The sequence below is a fragment of the Lepus europaeus genome, chromosome 8 (genome assembly GCF_033115175.1).
Source record: "Lepus europaeus isolate LE1 chromosome 8, mLepTim1.pri, whole genome shotgun sequence".
In the NCBI taxonomy this organism is placed as follows: Eukaryota; Metazoa; Chordata; class Mammalia; order Lagomorpha; family Leporidae; genus Lepus; species Lepus europaeus.
In genome coordinates this window covers 82,491,323-82,514,679 of record NC_084834.1, presented here as the reverse complement: position 1 = coordinate 82,514,679, position 23,357 = coordinate 82,491,323, and the positions used below count along the sequence as shown (strand labels likewise).

Below are 23,357 nucleotides of genomic sequence, written 5' to 3'. Positions count from 1 at the left end.
CATAAGAATAGCCTATAGATATGTGAAAAAAATGCTGAAATCACTTATCAGAGAATTGCAAATCAGAACTACACTGAGATAGCACCTCATCCAACTAGATTGGCTGTTATCAAAAAGAAAACAGGGAACAAGTGCTGGCAAAGATGTGAACAAAAGGGAACCCTTGCACACTGTTGATAGAAATGTCAGTTGTTATAGCCAAGCTCCTCAAAATGTTAAAGATACAAATGGCGGGGCCAGCATTGGGTCACAGTCGGTTAAGCTGCTGCCTGGGACACTGCATCCATTATGGGTACCGGTTCATGTCCTGGCTGCTCTACTTTCAATCCAGCTCCCTGATGATGGCCTGGGAGTAGAAGCTGGCCCAAGTGCTTGGGCCCCTGTCACCCATGTAGGAGACCCAGAAGAGGCTCCTGGCTTTGGCCCGACACAACCCTGATTGTTGTGGCCCTCTGGGAAATGAACAACAATTGGAAGAGCTTCTTATACAATTCGGAAAGATCACAAGGTTAATTTCCTTAACCTTTTGCTGTTTCTAACCATTGGCAGAATGATAATGTAAAAACCAACACTAAGACATAATGTTATATAACCAAAGCAAAGTAAGACCAGTCGTTTTCCTGAAGAGGCAGAGGGTACCTCTGCTGTAAGATGTGTGATTCCATTGCCTAAATGTGTGGAATGCAGTAAATTTTTTTGTTCAGTTGTTAATTTCTGATTATACCCATATCATTTTTTTTAAACTTTTATTTAATGAATATAAATTTCCAGTGTACAGCTTATGGATTACAATGGCTTCCCCCTCCCATAACTTCCCTCCCACCCACAACCCTCCCCTCTCGCGCTCCCTCCCCCCTTCCATTCACATCAGATTCATTTTCAATTCTCTTTATATACAGAAGATCAATTTAGTATAAAGATTTCAACAGTTTGCACCCACATAGAAACACAAAGTGAAACATACTGTTTGAGTACTAGTTATAGCATTAAATAAAAATGTACAGCACATTAAGGACAGAGATCCCACATGAGGAGCAAGTGCACAGTGGCTCCTGTTGTTGACCCAACAAATTGACACTCTAGTTTATGGCGCCAGTAACCACCCCAGGCTGCCGTCATGAGTTGCCAAGGCTATGGAAGCCTTCCGAGTTTGCCGACTCTGATCATGTTTAGACAAGGTCATAAAAGACAGAGTGAGGATAGTAACCAATGATCCTAAGAGTGGCATTTACCAGGTTTGAACAATTATACAGCATTAAGTGGGGAAGAGGACCATCAGTACACACAGGTTGGGAGTAGAGCCATTGGTGGTAGAGTAGAGGTTATGATTACAAAGGAATGAGGCCCAAGTGCGCTAGACAGGGCCTAGAACAAAGGACAGAGTCGTTATTAGATGTGCTAAGAAAGGTGCTGTCTAAGCTACAAGTAATTTTTCTGATTGAGAGGCAAACATAACCTGATAGAAGGGGCTTGATAATAATCTGGTGGGCTTTAGGCCTTGTAAATTCAGAGGCCCAGACCTATCTATCTCTTCACATGGGGTATATCCTAAGGGAGGTGTGAACCTCCTAGGGGAAGGCACTCTGTTGACTTTCATTACTTGGCTGGCCTGGGAGGAGAGCTGGCCAGGTCAAGGCAGGGGGCATCTCTAACAAGAAATTTACAGTTCTGCCTGCAATGTTGCTGACCCTACTTGACCATCCCCTCAGCTGCAGTGGTCCCTTTGGAAGTTGGGCTGAGTGAAGGGCTTTTCAGCTTAGAGCCAATAAGATCTGTGGCTCTGACCTGGGCATCCTTCGACTCCAGGGCAGGTCCATTTCCAGTGATCCAACTCTTGGCAGAGCTGCCAGGGCTCTTCACAAGCTGACTTCTGCTGAAGCCCAGGCTTACCACATTGAAAGCCACTGCAGTGGACTGGCCTGTTGGGTCTCCTTGAGGGCAGATCACTGTACAGATCAGCCATTAATAGGCCTGCCACCCATTGCTTCTGATGCCGAGCTTTCTTTTCCTCCTGTATACCCATATCATTTTAATGAACAATTGAGAAGACTTTTCAAAAGCAGGTGTTTCTACAAGGATATATTCTTTTGAATGTCTTCCTTTTTCTTTTTTTTTTTTAAGATTTATTTATTTGTTTGAAAATCAGAGTTACAGAGAGAAGGAAAGGCAGAGAGAGAGAGAGAGAATTCTTCCATCTGCTGGTTCACTTTCCAATTAGCCGTGACCGCTGGAGCTGGGCCCATCCGAAGCCAGGAGCCAGGAGCTTCTTCAGGGTCTCCCATGCGGGTGCAGGGGCCCAAGAACTTGGGCCATCTTCTACTGCTTTCCCAGGCTATAGCAGGGAACTGGATTGGAAGTGGAACAGCTGGGACTAGAACTGGCACCCATATGGGATGCTGGCACTACAGGCAGTGGCTTTACCTGCTACGCCACAGTGCTCGCCCTTTTTTTTTTTTTTTCATGAGACCTCAGATTGGAAATTACAGTGACAATTTAAATCATGTTGGCTGTCATAATGGCCCTTAAATCTTCTGGATAAATATGAATTTTATTCACTTTGGTTAAGGTTGAATTTGAATATTTCATTTGCCATAGTTCTTTTTTTATTTTTAAGTATTTATTTATTTGAGAGGTAGAGTTACAGACAGAGGGAGAACTAGAAAGTTCTTCCATCTGCTGGTTCACTCTCCAGATGGCTGCAAAGGCCAGAGCTGAGCCCATCCTAAACCAGGAGCCTCTTTCGGGTATCCCCCATGGGTGCAGGGGCCCAAGCACTTGGGCCATACTCTGCTGCTTTCCTAAGCCATAGCAGAGAGCTGATTAGAGGAAAAGCAGCCAGGACTTGAACTGGCGCCCACATGGGATTCGGGTGCCACAAGCGGAGGCTTAACCTGCACCACGGCGCCAGCACAGGCATAGTTCTTACAATAACTGACTGACTAGATTTTTCACTTTTCAGCGGTGGGTGTTCAGCTGTTGCAGACATAACCACAGACAGAATATTGATAAATTGTCATAAGGAATGCAGAGGAAGGTGATCAGATAAAGGAATGCCCAAGCAGCTAAGGCTGTTAACATTCACAAGAGTAGTACTATGATTTTCTAACTTCCCACTGGCCTGGTAGCCAATTGTTTGGTTTTTGTGAAAAGACTTCTTTGGTTTTATCTGGCATTGTGATCACTACAGACTGTCCTGTTTGACTTCTTAATTGCAGCATCTCCTTTCGTGCACACTAAAATATCTGGCTGCACTGCCCTAGATGGGACACAGAAGCATCTGTAACTTGGTGTTTGGGTTTTACCGAGACTAAAGCATGCGTTCCCTGTACAGTGACGTTCTCTCCGTAGGGGCTGTACGTGGGATTTCATTTCATACCCCGCTCCCCACCCTCCCCATACGCAAACTAGTTGTTTAAACACCAGACCAACCCTCGGGCTTCTGAACGTTTTCCATGCATGGAATCTGATAGGAAGGCTTTAGTGAGATTATCAAGAAATGTTATTTCTCATAAGGAAAATAACTCAAGCCACTAAGCAGCCGAGCTCTGTGTCTGGGAGAGGTGACAGAGGATAAGAGAAGACCCACACATACCCTTATTTAAAGACGCATTGTATGTGTTCAGGCTTCCTTTTGGTATCATTGGAAAAATATTTCAGAATCACACAGTTGACTTTGGGAGAGATGAAATAGTTTAGAAGGTCAAAAATCAAGGCATTGCTTCTTTGATTTGAAAATGCTTTTATGTGTACATAGATTTTAAATATCACTTTAAAAAAATTCGCTTCTTGAAACTGTTGTGTTTCTTCCAGCAGAAATTCTGAAGCCTACTAAGAGCAAAGTTTACTAATAAAGGTATTAATCCTATACTGACATTTAATAGCATCGTCGTTGAGGCTTTCTGTGGCAAAGCTGGTATATGCTTAAGGGGAACAGAAGTTTTCTGTTACCAATATCCTCTGTTCTACTGGAAAAACTTCTCCCCATGTGGGTATTTCCCGGTAGCAGAAATCGGATTTTCTGGGCGCTGTCTTCATATGGCAGGTGCAGAAACAACGGAAACATACAAGCTTCAAGAGTCTAAAGAGCTGTGCTTTAGCTCCTACTGCTCCCCCTTCAAACATATGCTAAAGAGCACCTCCCCTCTTTCTCAGCGTGGTTCAAAGGGAATTACAGGAGACATAGAAGTCTAATATCATTTTTGTCGATATTCCTAATTAAATTTTTATGGTCAGTTTTTTTTTTTCCTTACACAAGTTCAAGTTTACATGAATTTTAGGTACAATTAATGAATGGAAGTTGTGGTACTCCTCTTCAAGAAATTGACTTTTGTGTGAAACTTTGTTCAGCCTTTTATACGTGGCTAACGGGAGAGAGTTTGATATTCTCAGCGATCCTTCAGTACTATTTCTCTGAAGAAGAGGTTGTCCGTAGAATCTCTTTAAAGTAGAGCTTCTGGCAAGTCAGGGTTTGCATAAATGGTAACTGGAGTTCTGTGGAGTCCAGGAGCCAAAGTGTTGACCCTTAAGCCAGCAGCATGCCTCTGGTATTACTTAAACAGACAAACAGACAAATAGTCCGTTACATGTATTTTTCTTAAAGTGGGGCAAAGTAGGTCTAAAAAGCCCTCCTCTTGGCATGAAGGAAACAGCCTCTTTCAGGTAGCTCGGATTCTCCTGGTGCAGGAAGGACCCATGACCTGGTCAGGAAACTTCCTTCATGAGCGGCATCGTCCTCGGAATCTGCAGTGTGGCCCCCCGTGGGCCCCCGAAGCACAGCCCCATTGGAGGGGAAGAATTCTCAGCTCAGGTCCCAGGTGCCCCCTCACCTTAGAGGCTCCCCTTGTAAAACGCGGTCAGGACAACCTGCCTGGAAGGACTGTTGGGAACGTGAAGAAGTCATACGAAGCCCTGCTTGAAGTTAGTGCCGGTGCATGTCTCCTGGTGACCACACTGGTTTGTATAAGCAGCAGCTGACATGCTTTGGAAGAGGCTCCTGCCTTTCAGACTTCTGTGAATGCTGACCTTTGGATTCAGGGTATCTGACCCCTCTTTTGTGCCAACCCTCAGAATTTCAGGAGTCATGATGCCAGCCTGGATGTCATCAGCCTCCCAGAATCTCCGAGTCTTCCATCTACTGAGCGGTACTACTTCTGCCCCAAGTATTTGTTGCAGAGCGGAAATGCATGGGTCTCTAGCTATAGGGAAGTCCTGATGCTTGATCCCGTCAGCCCTTTGCCGGTTCCCAGGCCTCTTTGACTCTGCCCCATTCAGTGTTGTTGTGTATAAGGGAGAATGAGAGCACCACACACGGGGACAAGGAGGGTTCGAGGAAGTAAAATGCTAGCTCTACAGCACAGGACCAGCAGATAATAGCAGGTGGCCGGGTGGTATATGTCATAATCTTCATATCGTTGTTGCTGCCATCTTTGTTGTGCTCTGTTCTGTCTGGAAACAACTGCACTTGCCCTCCAAGCATCCTTGCTTGCCAAACTTCAGCCAAGATATCTTCTTTCCATTCAGTGTCACTTCATGGCCTAACATTTACCAGGTGATCATGCACCCTACAGTGATTAACATAATGAATGGCCCCCACATTTCATCTAGCTCCTATTTTCCTGTTACTGGGGTACAAGTTTGGCTATGTAATCCTTCAGCAAAGTAACACTAAATACAACAATTAAACCTGCACTGCAGCCAGCATTATGGAGTAGCAGGTAGAGCCACCACCTGTGACCCTGGTGCATATTTGGGCTGTTTTACTTCTGATCCAGCTCTCTTGCTAATGGCCTGGAAAGGCAGCGGAAGATGGCTCAAGTATTTGGGCCTCTGTCACCCTTGTGGAAGACTGGATGAAGCTCCTGGCTTTGGCCAGGTTTAGGGCTGCCTATTGCAACCACACTGGGGTGTAAGGTGGGGGCGGTAAATCTCTCCCGGTGTCTCCACCTTTTAAAATAAATAACTAAATCTTTTAAAGAAGGTAAACATTCTTGTAAATTATGCATCTAAGAGGCATCCTGGAGGTTTCTGTTACCGTTTTATTTATTTATTTTAGGATTTATTTACTTATTTAAAAGGCAGAGTTAGAAAGTTCTTCAGTCTGCTGGTTTACTCCTCAAATGGCCACAACAGCTGGAGCCGGGCCCGGCCAAAGCCAGGAACCTGGAATTCCATCAAGGTCTCCCACATGGGTGCAGAGGCCTATGTACTTTTGCCATCTGCTGCTGCTGCTTTCCCAAGTGCATTAGCAGGGAGCTTGACCAAAAATAGAGCAGCCGAGGCTTGAAATGACAACCACGTGGCATGCTGACATTGCAGGCACCGCAACAGTGGCTCATATTATTGCTATTTAAAGTATGGAATATATCTCAGTAAATTCACTGAAATTTTTTGTTGATAGTTTACTCATGTAAGTTGCCTGGACTTTTCTTCCTACTGTTTTTTTTTTTTTTTAATTCATTATTTATTTGAAAGGCAGAGTTACGAGTTACGGAGAGGCAGAAGCAAGGGAGGGGGGAGAAAGAGAGAGGGAGGGAGGGAGAAAGTGGAAGGGAGAGAGGTATCTTCCATCCCTGGTCCATTCCTGAGATAGCTGCAATTGCTGGAGCTGCGCTGATCCAAAGCCAGGAGCCTCCCCAGGTCTGCCTCGTGGGTGCAGGGGCCCAAGTACTGGGCCATCCTCCACTGCTTTCCCAGGCCATAGCAGAGAGCTGGATCTGAAGTGGAATAGGAGTAGCCAGGACTAGAACTGGTACCCATATGGGATGCCAGCACTGCAGGTGGCCACTTTACCTGCTACACCACAGAGCCAGCCCTTCTTCCTACTCTTTAAATGTTCATTGATATGTTGCCTCATGAATTGTTGGTTTTGAGTTTAGTTTTTGTATACAAAGGCTGTGCATATAATTTTTAAATTTATGGCATGACTTCAGCTTTTAATACAGAATTCATTAATCTCTAGATAAATAGGTTGTTACAGATTGAAGATATCATTTTATTGTGAAATTCCGTGAAATGGTTTGCTCAGATGAGTTTGATTGTTCCAGTGAGCAAATTATGCACTTCATGTATATACACGGTATTGTACAGTTTTAGGGGAATACAACTTGGGATTTATTCTTTTTCAGAAACTCCCTCAAATCCCCTTAATGACTTTTGGGGAGAGGCTATAATGAAGCCCAGCATTGGATGCCCCTACCGGAAGATACTTGTATCCTCGTGTATTCTTGCTGATGTTGATACTCTTGCCTGTTAACAATCATATTTGTATCAGATGAAAAATGGTCTGTGCTGTTGACCAGTTAGTATGCCATTTATATTCAAATACACTTAATACTTAATACAAATGTTTTTCTTCTGGTACTTTTATAAATCCCTCAAAAATGATGCCTCTTAAGGATACTTGTGATAAAAGAAAATTTATATTTTAGTGTTTGAAGTAATGTCCTTTACAAAATGACTTCAGGGGAAAAAATGGCAATCTGCTAAAGCCATTGAGACCCAGTTAATAATAAAAGTTTTGAAATTTCAAAGCTAGAAAGAACTCCGGTCTCGTCTTTGTATTGATGTGTGAATTTTTTGTGTTGTTGCCCATGGTAACTATAGAGAACTTTTGTAAACAGCACCCTTTTAATAACAGTGGTCCCCCCAAATATACTGTGGCATTGCTTTAAACTTGATTAAGTCTGCCTTGGACTCCCCCTTCCTCTCCCTGGCTAAAGGGAAGAAAAGTTTGGCAGGCTCCATGCTGTGCGCTTGATTGATGTCCAGAACATCTAAAGGACTTTTGTGTCCTGCCTGCTCTCTGTGAGTGCATAATGTGTGAATACTTAAAGAAGGTCAGGCCGTATCACATGGAATCTAGGCCTGGAAGCAGACCAGCAGTGACAGTCCTGTCCCCCAAGTAAGGACACAAACCATCCTCTGTGTGTTTTCCCCAAGTTGGGATATATTATTAATTTTTCTTTCTTTCTCTTCACCGTTTCCCGTTCATCGGGACCTCTGCAGAGCAGTGAGAGCGAAGACGTGCTCAGAATACTGTGTCACCCTGTGGAGGGAGGAAGGGATTGTTTATTTGCAAGGATGTGATGATCTTGGGCTGTTTTGCTGAGGGGAGCCGGTTGTTAGTGACTAGTGATGTGGAATGCTGCAAATGAGAACGGGGTTGGGCAGGCGGGAGGCTCCCGAGAAGGGGCTGGAGTTATGCTCTTTTAGAAACTCCAAAGTCAGGAAACAGTTTTTGTGTTTGGGTTCCATTGTTCATTTTTCTTTCTTCCTAGCAGAGGGAGTAACTTTTTACATCACTACGTGTTTAGTTTAGTGATAAACCAGAATAATACATTGAATTACCCCTACAGTTCTAATTACACTGATCTGTTTTTGGCATAACACATATGAGAGTTTGAAAAATATTTTAAAACAGAACTCTATGGAAGAGTAGAGATATGAGATGCTATGGATTCGAACAGGAGGAAGGAAATAACTGTTGTTTTTAATGTACTTTGGGCAGAAATTTAATTAAAAACTGAATTTCATGCCACACAATATCAGCAGGGATGATCAAATAATAACACTCACCTTATTCTAAGACTTTACTAGTTTTCTTTTGAAATATGATCAGCTGTGAGAAGCAATGGCTGCAGTTAGGTTGCACAGTGAAAAAAAAAAAAAAAAAACAAAAAACAAACCTGCACAGGTGTCTCAAGCCACACTGCTTCGGGTGCACGGAGGATGAAGTCAGAACTTCTCTTAGAGGGGTGCCAGGCCCTTCCCGGCTTCACCCGCCCTGCTCTTGCACTGCTGCCACTCTCTAGGCATATCCAGTTTCACAGGTTCCCGGCAAGCACAGCTCTTTGCTTGACTCAAGAGGGTCTGTGCCTTCTGTTGTCTCTGCTGGGCCTTCCTCTTCCTCCTCTTCACCCAGTGAATTCCTACTTCTTCCTGAAAACCCAGTTCAAATGCCTCCCCTGCAGGAGCCCAGCCCCCAGCTTCAGGGAGAATTCATCTCGGTTTCTCCACCATTCTTTGTTTCCTCATCAGCAGCCAGTGACTGGGCTGCAGCCTCGTGATTTGATGGTGTGTTACATAGGATGCTCAGACATGAAGGCAGGCGCTGTCTCCTTTTATTATTATTTTAGATCGAAAGAGCAAGAGAGAGAGATCTTGCATTCGCTGGTTTACTCTCCAAAAGGTGACAACAACCAGCGCTGGGCCAAATCAAAGCCAGAAGCATTGAACTCCATCGGGGCTCCCACCTGGGTGGCAGGGCCTCAAGTACTTGGGCCATCATCTGCTGTCTTCACAGGCATTTTAACAGGGAGCTGGATCACAAATGGAGTAGCCAGGACTGTACCCTGCATCAAGTGCCAGCATTGCAAACAGCAGCTTAACCTGCCCCACCACAACACCCACTCTTTCTGTTTTTAAAGATTTATCTATTTATTTGAAAGGCAGAGTTAGAGAGAAAGAGACAGAGACAGAGAGCAAGGTCTTCAATCTGCTGGTTCACTCCCCAAATGGCCACAATATCCAGAGGTGGGCCAATCCCAATTCAGGCTCCAGGAGCTTTATCTGGATCCCCCACAGGCATACAAGGGCTCAAGGACTTGGCACATTTTCTTCTGCTTTCTCAGGCACGTTAACAGGGAGCTGGTTCAGAAGTAGAGCAGCTGGGACTCGAACCAGTGCCCATATGGGATGTCAGCGCTTCAGGCAGCAGCTTTGCTCGCTGTGCCACAGCATTGGCCCCCTAAAAAAATGGAGCACTTCACAGATTTGTTTGCCATCCTTGTGCAGAAGTTATGCTAACCTTCTCTGTGTCCTTCCAATTTTAGTATAAGTGCTGCTGAAGAAGGTGTAACTGTCTCTTTTTAATGTTCGCATATCCTCAACCTCTAGACACCATCTTTCTGAATACAACCAAATGTGAATATTTGTGGTATATCAAAAGCTGTGTATATGCATAAAATCAGGAGAATGGGAGGTTATGTGAAAGTAACTCACAAATTGAAGTTGCGAACAAGGTAGTTACTCAGTTTAAAACTACTCACTGTACCTCTGCTTCAAATACATGAATTCACTAAAAATAAATTGATTCAGTATTTTACAGGTATAAGTTGAGTTTTTTAAGCCTTGATGCAATATGTGATATACTTTATATCATTGTTTTAATAGTCACATTTGTTTGTAACATTTGACAAATGTTACTTTGCAGCCTGTTATATTACTATTTTTATTATTCAGTTTACTTATTTGAAAGGCAGAGTGATGAGGGAGAGAGAAAGATCTTGCATCTACTGGTTTACTCTGCAAATAAAGCCAGGAGACTGGAACTCCATCCAGGTCTCCCACATGGGTGGCAGGGGGCCAAGTACCCCTGCTGCCTTCCCCTTTTTTCTCAGGCACGTTAGCAGGGAGATGGATCAGAAGCAGAGTAGCAAGGACTTGAACCTGCACCCTGATTTGGGATGCTGGTGTCACCAGTGATGGCTTATGCCACAGTGCCAGCCCCCTAACCTGTCAGATTAAAGAGAATTGTTAGCCAAGACTTTCAGATTAGAAAGCTCAAGAGTGATTTGTGAGAGCTGCTGGGAAATCCCTGACACTTTCTGATGCCTTCCTAGGTTCTGGGCATGAGATTTAGTAGTTAATGTTCACTCACTTGTTTAATGGGTACAACAACATTCACAGATAGGCCGTGAGCACACTATAGTCCTGAGAATTCAAACAGTGTGCCCCAGGTTACACCCAGAGCACCAGCAGGCTCTCCTGACCACCGGCAAAGCTTCTCTCAATCAAGAAGGAGGCTGCCTGGGTAAGAAGTCTGCAAGCAGACCTCTCCCTTTCCGAGCTTCCCAGGAAGCCTCGTTTGGTGTGTAAATCAACTTGCAAACTAAGGAGGCTGTGTACAGAAGAAGCTGAACACCTCAGATAACAACCATTGTCCTTCTGCTTTCTGGGGTTTCTCCCTGTAGGTACAGATGTGATGAAATTTAAAGAGAATCTAGGGGAGCGATGGAATGAGTTGGTTGTGGTAGCTTCATAAGCAAGTGTGCAAGCTGGTTGGCGGCAGTAATTCCTCTGGCAGGCAGCTCTCCAGTTAGGAAGTCAGGACTGAAGGTGTTGTTGCTGGAATTTTTTTTTTTTTTAATTTGGTAGAGTGTTCACACTCACACACAGAAGAGAGAGAGAGAGAGATCTTCTATCTGCTTGTTCGCTTTCCAAATGCCAACAATATCCATGGCTGGATCAGACCAAAGTGAGGAGCCAGGAACTCCATCCAGATCTCCCACATGGGTGGTAGCAACCCAGGTACTTGAGCCATCACCTTCTGCCTCCCAGGGTATGCATTAGCAGGAAGCTGGGTAGGAGGCAGAGGCGGGATTCAACCATACACCATGATATGGTAGGCAGGCATCCCAAGTGGAGATCTAACCCCTTGCAACACAGTGTCTATCCCTGAAAGTTTATTTACCTGCAGAAGGTTTATTTGTTAATTGACCTGTTGCAGATAGAGCCTTAATTAGATTGGATTTTGGAAATTAAGATGTGAATGGTGGATCACATGATGTACATCAAGGTCAGTGGGTTAATCATGAAAATCTGAATTGTTTGCTAAGCCAGTTTTCTCATATATATAATAAAAGTTTCATTTTCTTCTTTTATTTTTTGAGACTAATATTCTAGGACCTATACTGTATTTTGTGGACCATTGCCTTCATTGCTGGCACCCAGCACATACTAAGTCATAAAGCAAAGTGGAGGAAATTAATAGGGATGCATCTGGAATCTCTTAATTTTTCTAAATGAAAAAAATCTGTATTGGCCAGAAATTTGGAAACCTGTCCTTACACTTTTAATCTGTTTCCCTTTTCCTCACATTGTTGGAAAATAAGATTCACAGATTCACACTACATCCTAAAGTCCTAACACTTTTTTTTTCTTTTTCTAAATTCATTAAGCCAGTCAGTTGCTCAGAAGCCTATAGCCATTTGTGTAATCTATCGTCCAAACTCGGTAACCTGTATTCACAGCCCTGCATGATCTGGTTCCATTCTGTCTAGCTTTCTTTCCCTCCAACCACTTACTAACAGAGCTGTCTCTTCCAGGAAGATGTTTTCTTCCCATGCTACTGCATAAATGAAATATTTATTCCTACCACTAAGTCTTGCTCTTGGACTTTCTTCTGTCTTCAGCTCCTTTACTGCTGCACACGTTCAAGTCATCTTTCAGCGTTCGGCTCCCCTTTCGATCTTTGGCTCAGCGTAATCCATCTCTGCTCTGGATGACCGTGTGCATTTCTTTGGGGGGGACTTCATCTTAAAATGTATAATGCCTTTTTCATAATCCTTTATATTGCCTCTTTTTTTTCTCTGTGGTATTGTAAGTTCTTGGAGTGCCTTATCTTCAGCTAGCACATAGTTTAAAAGCACAAATGGTTGCTGATATAAATTGGCTTGCACTGATTTATGATTCTGGAGAGAGGGCAAAGATCTTCTCTGTGCTGTGAACCCTTTGTGGATGGTCACACTGGGGAACTGGGAGCTGTGTCATGTTTTAGCTATTCACTCCTTGCCCCAAAGCTCAAGGCTGGGCTCCAGACTGGCAGAGGAACCGTGTTGTGAAGTTGGCTCACATTTGAACGATGTTTGCCTGATTTTTGTCATCTTTGCCCACCCATAGCTACTCCTCTCCCGATGACCTTTATTCGTTGTACTGTGCCCCAGTCTCCGTTCCTAACTAAAGCAGATACAGATAACTAACACGGAAAGGGAATTCCTTTTCACTGTCCCCAACTGCCATGTTCCTGACAAGTCGGTAGTGTGGCTTCTGTGAAATGTGTGTTTTATCGCGCTCTGAGTATTCAAGATTGCCTGAACGGTGGAAGTGCTAAGTTTCTATTCAGCTTCCTCTCCTATGAACTGAGGGTGTGGGGTTGATTGTAATATCCTAAAAAGCACCTGATGCGCTGCTCTGATCTGGAGAGTAGACTTGAATGGCCTCCAAGAGACGACGGTGGGTGGGTGTAGGATGTGGTGGGATGGGGCTGGGGGGCGTCTTTAAAGCAAGCAGATGGCAGAGATTTTTGTTCTAAGAAAATAATTCTCAAAATATCAAGTGAACCTGTGGGTATAGCAACTGGAATATATCTGCTCTCATTAATTCTTTATCAGGCAAGCTGATGCGGGGTAATCACTGCTTCTGTTGGTGTCTGTGGTGGTATTTTAGTTTCTACGCATGCTGCCTGTCTATAGTTCTCGCTCTTCATTATCTCGACAGATCTCAGAATAAAAGAAAAGACATTAAAAAAATGCTTTCCTGTTGATCATTGAAGATCACGGGAAATGAAACTTTACCATAGTTTACATTGAGACACAGTTACAGTTAAAATCTAAAATACTGAATCACTTAGAAAGGTTTTATTTGTGTAGTAAGGTTGACTGGGTTCCCAGCACTTTTTTATAAGTTAGTTAAAGCTAGAGTCATTTAAAATTAATTGATGAGTGAGTGGCAGCGCGCAGCGTTCACTGGAGATGGCTTTTGTGCATCCCTGGGATGCTCTCCCGGGCCTGTGCACTTGACTCCAGGAGCTTTGCGTCATTATTTAAACGTGTGAGGAGACTGCCTTAGCGTGATGCCCTGATGTGCGACACCACGCTCGTCATTTCATCACAGAAAAGAAACGATTTCCCCTGATCTTTGCACATTTCTCAGGGAAACACCCTGGAGGAACGAAAGAAACTGTTTTCTTGCTACCCGCGCGTGGGTGGGGCCCCGCGAAGCCCCCCGCGAGGGCTGGCCCTGGTGTGGGCAGCTGGGTCAGGCTCCCTTCTTAAGAAAACAGTCCTGCTCTGGGGCCTCAGCGCCCTTTGTTGTCCGCCCCACGAGGTGATCCGCTGAGGTCTCGGGCGGTGACAGAACCAGTTTGTAACAGGCTTGTCTTTCACGCTCCTGTCTCTCGGGCTTGCTGGCAGGCTGGCCGGCGGCTCTGACAAGAGTGGCAGCCGCGCGAGGCGCACGGAGAGGCAGAGAGGCCCAGCAGCCGGAGGCCGGAGGCTCCCAGGCGGGTCCCACTGACTGCTCTCCTGCTGCAATGGGTTGGCTTGAGGAACTCCGCGGGCAGCTTCACGTTTCCTCGGTCGTTCTTCTGTCTGTGCACGCGAGGGGTAAGGAGATCAAGGCGCCCCACACAGCAGTGCTGCAGGGGCTGACTTCCTGTCTGCTCTCCTGGCTCTGTCACCCAGAGAAGTTCAGTGGCTCAGTGTCCCGATCCCCATTCCCCAACTGCTCTGTCACTTTTACTGCGTGCTGTGTCAGGGCAAGGCTTTTGGGGTGCTCTGTCTGAATCTTTTTAAACGGATTTAGAGTTTCTCTTTTCTCTAGCCACTCGGAATTAAACTCAGTCCGCTTTGGAAGTTTCAGAGTGGAACTGTCAACATGCTGTGATGCTTTCTATGTGAAGTACTGAAATAATTCTAACAGGCAATACCTTGATGAATTTGAGTACTGTTAGATTTGTGTAGGTCAGCTAATTAACTTTGAAGTGAGCTATAATTGTTCTGTGCATGCATTGAGTTCGTCTGTAATTTCATAGTGGCAGTGATTGTGGCTTGTGAATGTATCAGATGCTTATCCACATGTAAGAGTCTTGCTTTTTTGATAGTTCTATGCAGATCATGGAATCAAGCTGAAATAGAACAGTTTAGTATATTCTCTGAAATGTTTAAATAAACGAGTAATTTCTAAGAGTAAATGTACTATTTTCAAATTAAAAGAAAGGTAACAATGAATATGAAATAATTAGTGGTGGTAGTGATTGCAATGAGGGAGTTAAAAAGTTGACGATAAGGAAATAATGGCTTTATACAACAAAGCCTGATGATAAAGGGAGCATGCACAAGATTGAAATGCATTTACAGTTCAACTTTATGTGTCTGTGGATGAGTTTTGCAGAACTGATTTGGCTGTGCTACTTCACAGATAAGTGTGTGTTATCAGTTGTTCTGTACTTGGGGTTGGCACTTACAGGATTAAGGTTTTCAGAATCTCTAAGTATTCCATGATGTAACTAAAATACAACATTTTATGGCATGGCTCTGTAGAAAAATGCTTTTAATTTCTGGTATAGATAGTGGAACTGAAGGGAGTTTTGTGCATTAACATGAAGGAATGACAGGTAGTTCATCTACCTGGGATGCTAGTTTTTCTCCTTTTCTCCAAAAGTTAGAATCTGGTACCTTCTAGAAAAGAATAGGAAGACCTAGATGAAACGGCTTCTGAACAGTGTTGCAGGAAGTGCAAAGCATGATAGATGTGAGATAAAATTCTCATTCTTCTGTTCCAGCTGCTACTATTGCTTCATTGACTGAAGATAATTTTGTATCCTCTTTTAACATTTTCCTTGAAACACATGAATATCTGATTTTACTGTGGAGTTATGCCAATAAAAAACAGGCCATATGCTCTGGACTGAATCATGAAATCTTAGACATAGAAGGTACCTTGAAATAATGCTGTATAAAATAATGTCTAGTTGTTTTTCAAGGAGGAGGTTGAAGCCAGAGACATGCCTTGCTTTTCTGGGCCATATAGCTTTCCATTCTTAAACTCCCTGTCCAAGCCTCTTTGATGCATACACTAGTGTTTGTGTGTTTCTGTTTATCTTATAGCACAGTGGGTCAGGAATGTGAATTCTGGACCCAGAATGCCTGGGTTTGAATCCTAGCTCTGCCACTTGCCAGAGGTGTACTCTCACATGAGCTCATCGTATTTATATCTCAGTTTTTTCAACTGTAAAATGTGGATAATAACTGTATTTACCATAACGTTGCTTGATAACTAAATGAGGAAACTTTTAGCATATGGAATAGAATCTGGCACATAATAGATCTGGGAGTTTGCTATTATTAGTGTGATTTTTAATAATCAGTATTTGCAAGACCAACAATCAAGGAAGCTGGAATTGTACACTGAGCCAAGATTCTGCAGACTGGTAGCTCATGTGAATGTGATTCACACGCTGAGTCCCCATTGATATTCCCAGCTTTGTCATCAGTCAAGCTTTTTTTTTTTAAGAAATTTCTCTTAAGTTTTTACAAAATGAACTAAATGAACTTAATGTTCTTTGTGATTTTTCCCTGATGAAGTCAGAGTGTGCTATACACAGCCACTTACAGGTGTCACCAAGATTAAACACCTTGGAATACCAAAGTTAAATATGCATTGATAATGCGTGAAACCTCTTCAATCATTAATTCTGCATTTGCTTCAGTGAGAATGAGGATCACACACTAAACGGTAAATAGGAAGCACAGATCAATGAAGTGGTCATGACTCTTGAGTGAGTGACAAGGCCAAGATTAATATGCTGAGACCCTAAGCCCTTATTGAAGTAAATGCATTGCAAAATGACAACTTGACACATTGGGAGAATGTGTGCTTTGGACCAAGACAAATATTTTGCCAATTAAATATGTTACTTCAAAAAGTTTGTGGACATAGAATTTAAACATGTTCAGTTGGTGAAAAAAAATTTGGAATCTGTGCTTTTAAGGGATATTCATAATATTTAAGAAAAATACATATGGAAAAGCTATGTGTAGCTTTCAGAATTTTTTGACATAGAAATCAAGTTATCTTATAGTTTGATTTTGCCATGAGCTTTTTGGATGTGCTTTTGTACATGGAAACCTCCTAATTTCTATTTTTATTTAAAGGAGTTTATTAATACATTTGGTTCTCACAGCCAATGCATGATAATTACTACAATTGAATTCCATTAATTCTCATTAATATACAAAATGGATTCAGTGTAGCTCCTAGATACAATTCTAAGAATATAATGGTACTTCCCATCTTAGCTGGCATGAGTCCATAAGGACCTTGCAGTTCTACCACAAATGGTGCGAATCTCTTCGAAGTCACAATTAAGCGCAAAGGAAGACTGCATTTGAGGTAGTAGTGAGGGTGGCTTGGGTATAGGGTGATCCCACAGCCCAAGTCTTATCATTGCTTCCATCATAGATGTTTTACTTGATAAGGCACTGGTTTAGGGAAAAAAAAAACCAATAGTACATCTTGCTAGAAGTTTTGAACTTCATGTCTTTAAAATTGGCACATCGTGTTTGCTTCAGCAATGTATTTGTTAAAGCTAGGAGTCTTGGAATGTGGAATTTCCTTCCTAAAAGAGAAAATATGACCTGTGAGGACAACAACCTTTACTGTTCATTTCTACTTAAAATGGATTGGTTTTAGATTAAGCTACTTACACTACCCAGCCCCTTTCTTTTCAAAACATAATAGAGAATCCCAGGCAATCAAACGAATGGAGGGCAAAGTGTAAATAGTCTGAAAGTGTCATTTTGGTTACTACTGTTCTCTTTTGTCTACTAAAGGAGTTTAGTGATGCTATAAAGGTGATAGACTGCCAGACCTAAAAACTACTGGATTTTCTGTTTGTTGTTGCAAGACATTGTGGAAGCAATGTCCCCTTCCTGCAGTGGATGGGTCTCCTGTTCTGGCATTTAAAGAGGTGCAATTTTCATTTAGCGCCTTGTTAAATATACATGTGAGTGGTCCTGTAGTTTTACATTTTTTTCTCTTGAGATCATAGTAATAGGTTACTTTAGCAACGAGACTAAAATGAAAGTTGGCAGCTACGTTTTTACCTTTAAGTTTAGAAGTAATTCTACATCAGGGAGGACAGAAAAAAAAAAAAAGAGGTGAGATAGGAAGTACAAGTCAATTCTTTTAGAATACAGGAAAATTCCTAAATGCAGTGAACAAGAGCACGTCACAGCCTGCATGGTCCCTACAGTTTTATAACCCAAAGTTTATATCCTACCTCCCCACTGCCAGGTCATATTCCATAGGGTTCCTCATGTAAGATTTACGTTTGACCTGGTTGACGCTAATTTAAAATTCAAAAAATCAGTTATAAACTATTTTAAGTAAAATTAAGGCAAATAGGGAATCCGATAGCAGGAGGATAACAGCCATAACTGTGAATGCGTAGTTGCGAGAGTAGAATGGTAGTATGACTCTAGGGCATCAATGTTTGGTAATATTTTCAAGTGAAAAATGATCCTTGAAACCATATGGCAAAGTGGAGTGAAAATCTGAACTGTTAGACCAACACAGCTGTTAAATGCATAAATGTGGTTCTGTGTTTAGAATGTTTTCTACTGCAGCTATTATGTGGCATTTCCAACAATTAATCCTCAGCTATTAATTGACAGTAACTGCAAGTTGTGGTGAGCATCACAGATGTAAGAAATTCGAGCTCTGTGGTAGTGTACCTGGGAGGAAATGAATGAGCTGTAGTTAGTTCTCAACTCAGATGCTGCAGAGTTGAGTGGATAGTACACGTTTCACATAACTGACTCCAATTATTTGATCTCATTTTTTTTTCATGAGAAAGTAATGTTTTTATAAAAGTGGTGGCAACATATAGATGTCTTATTAAATATAAATACCTATATATTTTTATTTATAAATATGAGGGTACTTCAGAAAGTTTATGGAAATTGATGTAAAGGATAAGTTGTTTTGATGTAAACATTTTTGAAATCCACACATAGTTTTTCAAAATTTACATTTCCCTTGAATATTATAAAGACCTCTTTTATGGACAATTTTAAACTTTTTGCTCTAAACTTATTTTTAAATCCATTTTTCTTGAACTTTATAGAAGTTTTATTTATTTAGCTGAGAGCAATGAAAAACAGAGAGTGTTCCCACCTGCTGCTTCATTCACCTTGTACACACAAGGGCTTGGGGGGTGAGCGAGAGCCAGGAGCCAGGAACTTCATCCAGTTTTGTAACATGGGTGGCAGGAACTTGAGCCATTACCTGCTGCCTTCCACTGTTTGCATTAGTCAGAGCCTGTAGTTAAGAGCTACGGATGGGAATTGAACCCAGGTAGCTTTACCACTCGGCTGAATGCCCACCCTCCTGCAAAGTTTTTGAAATACTTTTTTATGTGGGGGCTTCTGGAAGAACAGTAGTATTTAGAACCATCAGAGTAACAACAAATCCATTTTTCCTCCTCTGTTAGGCCAATTGAATCTGAAGTACACTTTACAAATCTTTTATTGATTTAGAATTATCAGGGACAAACCTATGAAAAGTTTCCCTAACTTTAAAAATGTGTGTCTGTATTTAAGATTCATTTAAGAAATTGAGCTTATGAAATAACTGAAAAATATTGACAATTAATTATAGGAAAATTAATCTTAGCTAAATTTTCTATCAGGTTTTCTTAGTTAAATTTAGGTCTAGATAAACTTTCTTTTGTTCTTGATGATTATGGTTAAAACTGTCACTTGGTATATCTTAATATGTGTTTGTTGGTTTGGAAATGTTAACATCAAAATATGTGACAATGATTTTCTGACCATGAACTCAGAAGAATGTAATTATTATTTTAGGCCTCTTCATTTTTCTTTTACTTATTTTTATCATAGTTGAAAGTCAGGCCTATATACCAGTTCATTCCCCAAATGCCTGCAGCAGCCAGGGCTGGGCCAGGCTGAAGTCTGCAGACTGGACCTCAACCTGCTACATCCAGCATGCACATTGCCAGCAGACCAAATCAGAAGTAGGGTAGTCAGGGCTGGAACCAAGCACTGCAGTATGTGATGCTGGCACCCCACATGGTGACTTAAGCTGTTGGGCCAAACGCTTGCCTTTCCATTGTTACTTTCAACTCTGGAGAAGCTGTGGCTTTGGGAATAACTGATTTCACCACTTTGTGTCATCTTTCTCGTATCTCTTCGATTAGTTGGCCATTCATCTGAATCACTAGTATTACTATTGATATTTTGGTTACAAAACCCAAAAACTCAAGTAGAGAAAACAGTTGAATGGGGGCATGAAGAAAAGTGAATCGTTACAGGCCTCAGGGGACACAGCTAGCCACAAGGACCTGCGCTTCCATTTGTCCTGAGGGGCCTCCTAGGCCGCCGCCGCCTCTTGTACGCTGTGTGCCTGGTCTGTTCTTCTTTCCCTTCCATCTAAAGTTCTTCAATGAATTCTCCTTGCATTTAGGGAAGGTTCAGGTTTTTATATGGCCTGCAAGGTTTGGTCTGAGCTCTGGGCCATACCTACTGAGTATCAGCCATATGACCCTCTATTGTCCAGAATTAAATCATAAATGAAAAGGTCCACTCATTTTCTCACTCAGGGAACTCACATATTCCATTTCCATAGCTTGTAAAGTTCTTTGCCTTTCTGCTCTGTTTGTCCATGCCTTTGCTTAAATGCTATTAAGTTTTACTTAAGTCTTTTTATTAAAAATATTTATTTATTTGAAAGGCACAGTCATGGAGAGAAAAAGACACACACTCACACGTACACACACACAGAGGGAGGGAGGGAGGGAGAGAGAGAACGAGAATGTTCCATCTGATGGTTCACTCCTCAGATAACTGTAACAGCTATGGCTGTGCCAGACCAAAGCCAGGAGCTTCTTCCAGGTCCCCCACGTGACTGCAGGAACCCAAGCACTTGGACTTCTTCTGATTTCCCAGGTGCATTAGCCAGGAGCTGGATCTGAAGTGGAGCAACTGAGACTCGAATTTATGCTCCTATGAGATGCCAGTACCGCAGGCCACAGCTTAACCCGCTACACCACCACACTGGCTCCAATAGTCTAAATGAAATGAGATCCCCTTGATAGAATCCCTCCCTGTAAGTTTTGTTTTTCATCTGTGGTCTGTGTGATATCTCATGATCTGTGTCACTCTCAGAGGAAGTCACTGAGTGCTTGGCCTGTAGAGTCGTCTCACACTTCCTCTCCTCACTGGAAATAGTGGCTGCAGTCCCTGACGGTCTCAGACCGTTTTTGCTTAGGTTTCCGAAGTTAGCTAATCATGCTTCATTGGCTTGTCTTGCCATCCTTTTTTTCTTTTCCCTTTCCTTTCCTTTGTCTTTGTCTTTTCAGAGGGTGACTTTGATTGGCTGCTGGCCTGTTGAATAATCATATGTAACCCAGCTGGAATATGAACCCAGTATTAAGATGGCTCCTAGACAGGAACAGAATTCTACCTCTAGGGCAGGTGCAGTTTTTCTGGAAGAGGTTTCAGATTAGGTTGGCAATCACAAGCGTTTAATATAGCTTCTCTTGTCACTCAGAATAGCAGTATGAATACTGCTGGCACTTCTTTGTGGACAATGAATGGCTAATGTTACTACCAAAAATGATGGTAATGTATCTTTGTAGATTCCACAGAATTACTGTAGCAGTAAATGATGAGATACATGATTATGTTTTGCTTTTTAAAATAAGGTGGCATAGAGACAACATAGCAGGGTCATGACAACTCAAAGTACTTGTGACTCCACAGGCTTTGGTTCTGACAGGTTTTTGTATTTAATTCTCCTTTATTAAAATAGTAATTTCAAGCTTATGCATCACAAAGAGCATCTCATAAGTTTTGCATTTATAACCTCTGAGCAGGCCATGGGTTTGAGGCCAGTAGTGTACATCATACATTTGATCGGATTCTGGGAACTTAGTGTCTAAAAGTAGGCTTTTAATCTCTTCTGGAGTCTAGAGGAAAATTAATATGTATTTTTGATTCCCCTTTAAAAAAATCCTCAAGACTTTTCTGCTGAAAACTGGCTCGATTCATAGTATTTTACAGTATGCGAGATGTAATGTACCTCCTATTCATCTTGGTGCCTTCACAGTTTTAATGGGAATTTCATGTATAAGGAGATAGTGACTTTACACGACTTCTTCATCAGTTGGGGAACTTCTGTGATAAGAAAGCTACATTCTTGGGATATCAGACAAATGTGAGACAGTTTTACATTTTTTTTTTTTTTTTTCATTTGAGAGAAAGAATTCTCACCTGCTGGTTCATTCTCCAGATGCCTGTTATGGCCAGGAATGGACCCCGGCCAAAGTCAGGAACTGGGAACTTAATCCAGGTTGGAATCAGGAGCTAAAGTCACGAGTCAAACCCAGGTGCTTTGTACGGGGTATGGATATATTAACTGCTAGGCTGAATGCTCACCCCGGGACAATATAACAAGATGTCTTAACGTTTTTCTCTATATATCTCTATATATTCTCTATATATCTCTATATATCAGCTTCAGAAAGTCCAAGCCTGGGTTTGTTTTGCAGACTCTGCATGAAATTATCTTTCTGTTACTGTGTTTATAGAAATAGTTATTATCAAACTATTCCTTTGCCAAAATGTTCTTTATTTTGGCTTCTCTGTAATAGAAAATTATTTTTTTCCAAATCTGAAAAATAATTTTTTTTCAAATCTTAAAAAGGCACAAAAACCTTTCCAATTATAATTGTTGTGGAACTTTAATGACTATGCATTTTTTCATGGAGGTAAAGGATAAAAAGAATGTTTGTGTTGGATAGAGGTAATATGCTCAAATTGGTATTTTCAGATTTCATTACCAAGCATCAATCTATGTATTTTAAACTGAGATATTAAAATTGTATATATCGTGACAGATGTTTGAGCAGTTGGGCTGCTGATTAAGATGCCTGTGTCCTGTCTCAGAGTAGCTGGTTTTAAGTCTGGTCTCCACTCCTTGATTCTAGCTCCTGTCGATGCAAACACTGGGAGGCAGCAAGTGATGGTTCAAGTACTTGGGTCCCTGCCACCTGAATTCACTTCCAGCTCCCAGCTTTGGTGTGGCCTAGCCTTGGTATTTGCAGGCCTGTGGGAATTCTGTTTGTCAGTTTGTCTTGTCTGTCTGTCTGTCAAGTAAATGAAAAAAAAATGAAATTTGTACATATTTATAGAGTACCCTATTATGTTTACATTTAGACATGGTGTAATGCCCCAATCAGGATAAACATATGTCTCCCCAAACATTTATCATGTATGTTGAAATTCATGATTCTTCTAGCTTTTGTTAAGAGAAGTTTATCATTATAGCCCATCTACGAGGCATTAGAACCCCAGAACTTCTTATTGCTCTCCAACTTTAACTTTATACTCTTTGAACCTTTCTGCCTCACTCCCTTCCTCCTATTCTCTCTAACATCTCTTCACTTCTATGAGAGTGTTTTTAGCATCAGTGTTTTTTTGTTCCTATTCATTTTTTAATGGTTTATATTTTAAGACTAGTACTCTGTATTACACATGAAATGTTAGCCCTTTTGAATGAGGCAAAGTGCAGCAGCTCTTTGGAGGAGTACTTCGGTAGCTGTCTGAAATTAACTCGGCTTCTGCAGTGGAGAACTGTGCATGAGCTGGAAAACCACAGAAAGAGTTCCATCATGGCCTGGGAACAGAGTTGAGATGGACACCACGTCGTTGTGGTTGCTGAACAAATTCCCTTTGTACTTCACACACTTTCTTATACATATACAAATCCACACACAT

The 23,357-nt window shown here is 42.0% G+C and overlaps 1 protein-coding gene and 1 non-coding gene across 2 annotated transcripts in view; one reads left to right on the top strand and one right to left on the bottom strand.

The window, feature by feature from the left end:
• BMPR1B (bone morphogenetic protein receptor type 1B) overlaps positions 1-23,357 on the top strand; it is a 434,320-nt gene that overhangs the window by 302,130 nt on the left and 108,833 nt on the right. The gene's annotated exons all lie outside the window — the stretch shown is intronic.
• LOC133766101 (U6 spliceosomal RNA) lies at positions 9,748-9,850 on the bottom strand. Its single transcript, XR_009866657.1, has one exon. It is a non-coding gene; the product is annotated as a U6 spliceosomal RNA (small nuclear RNA).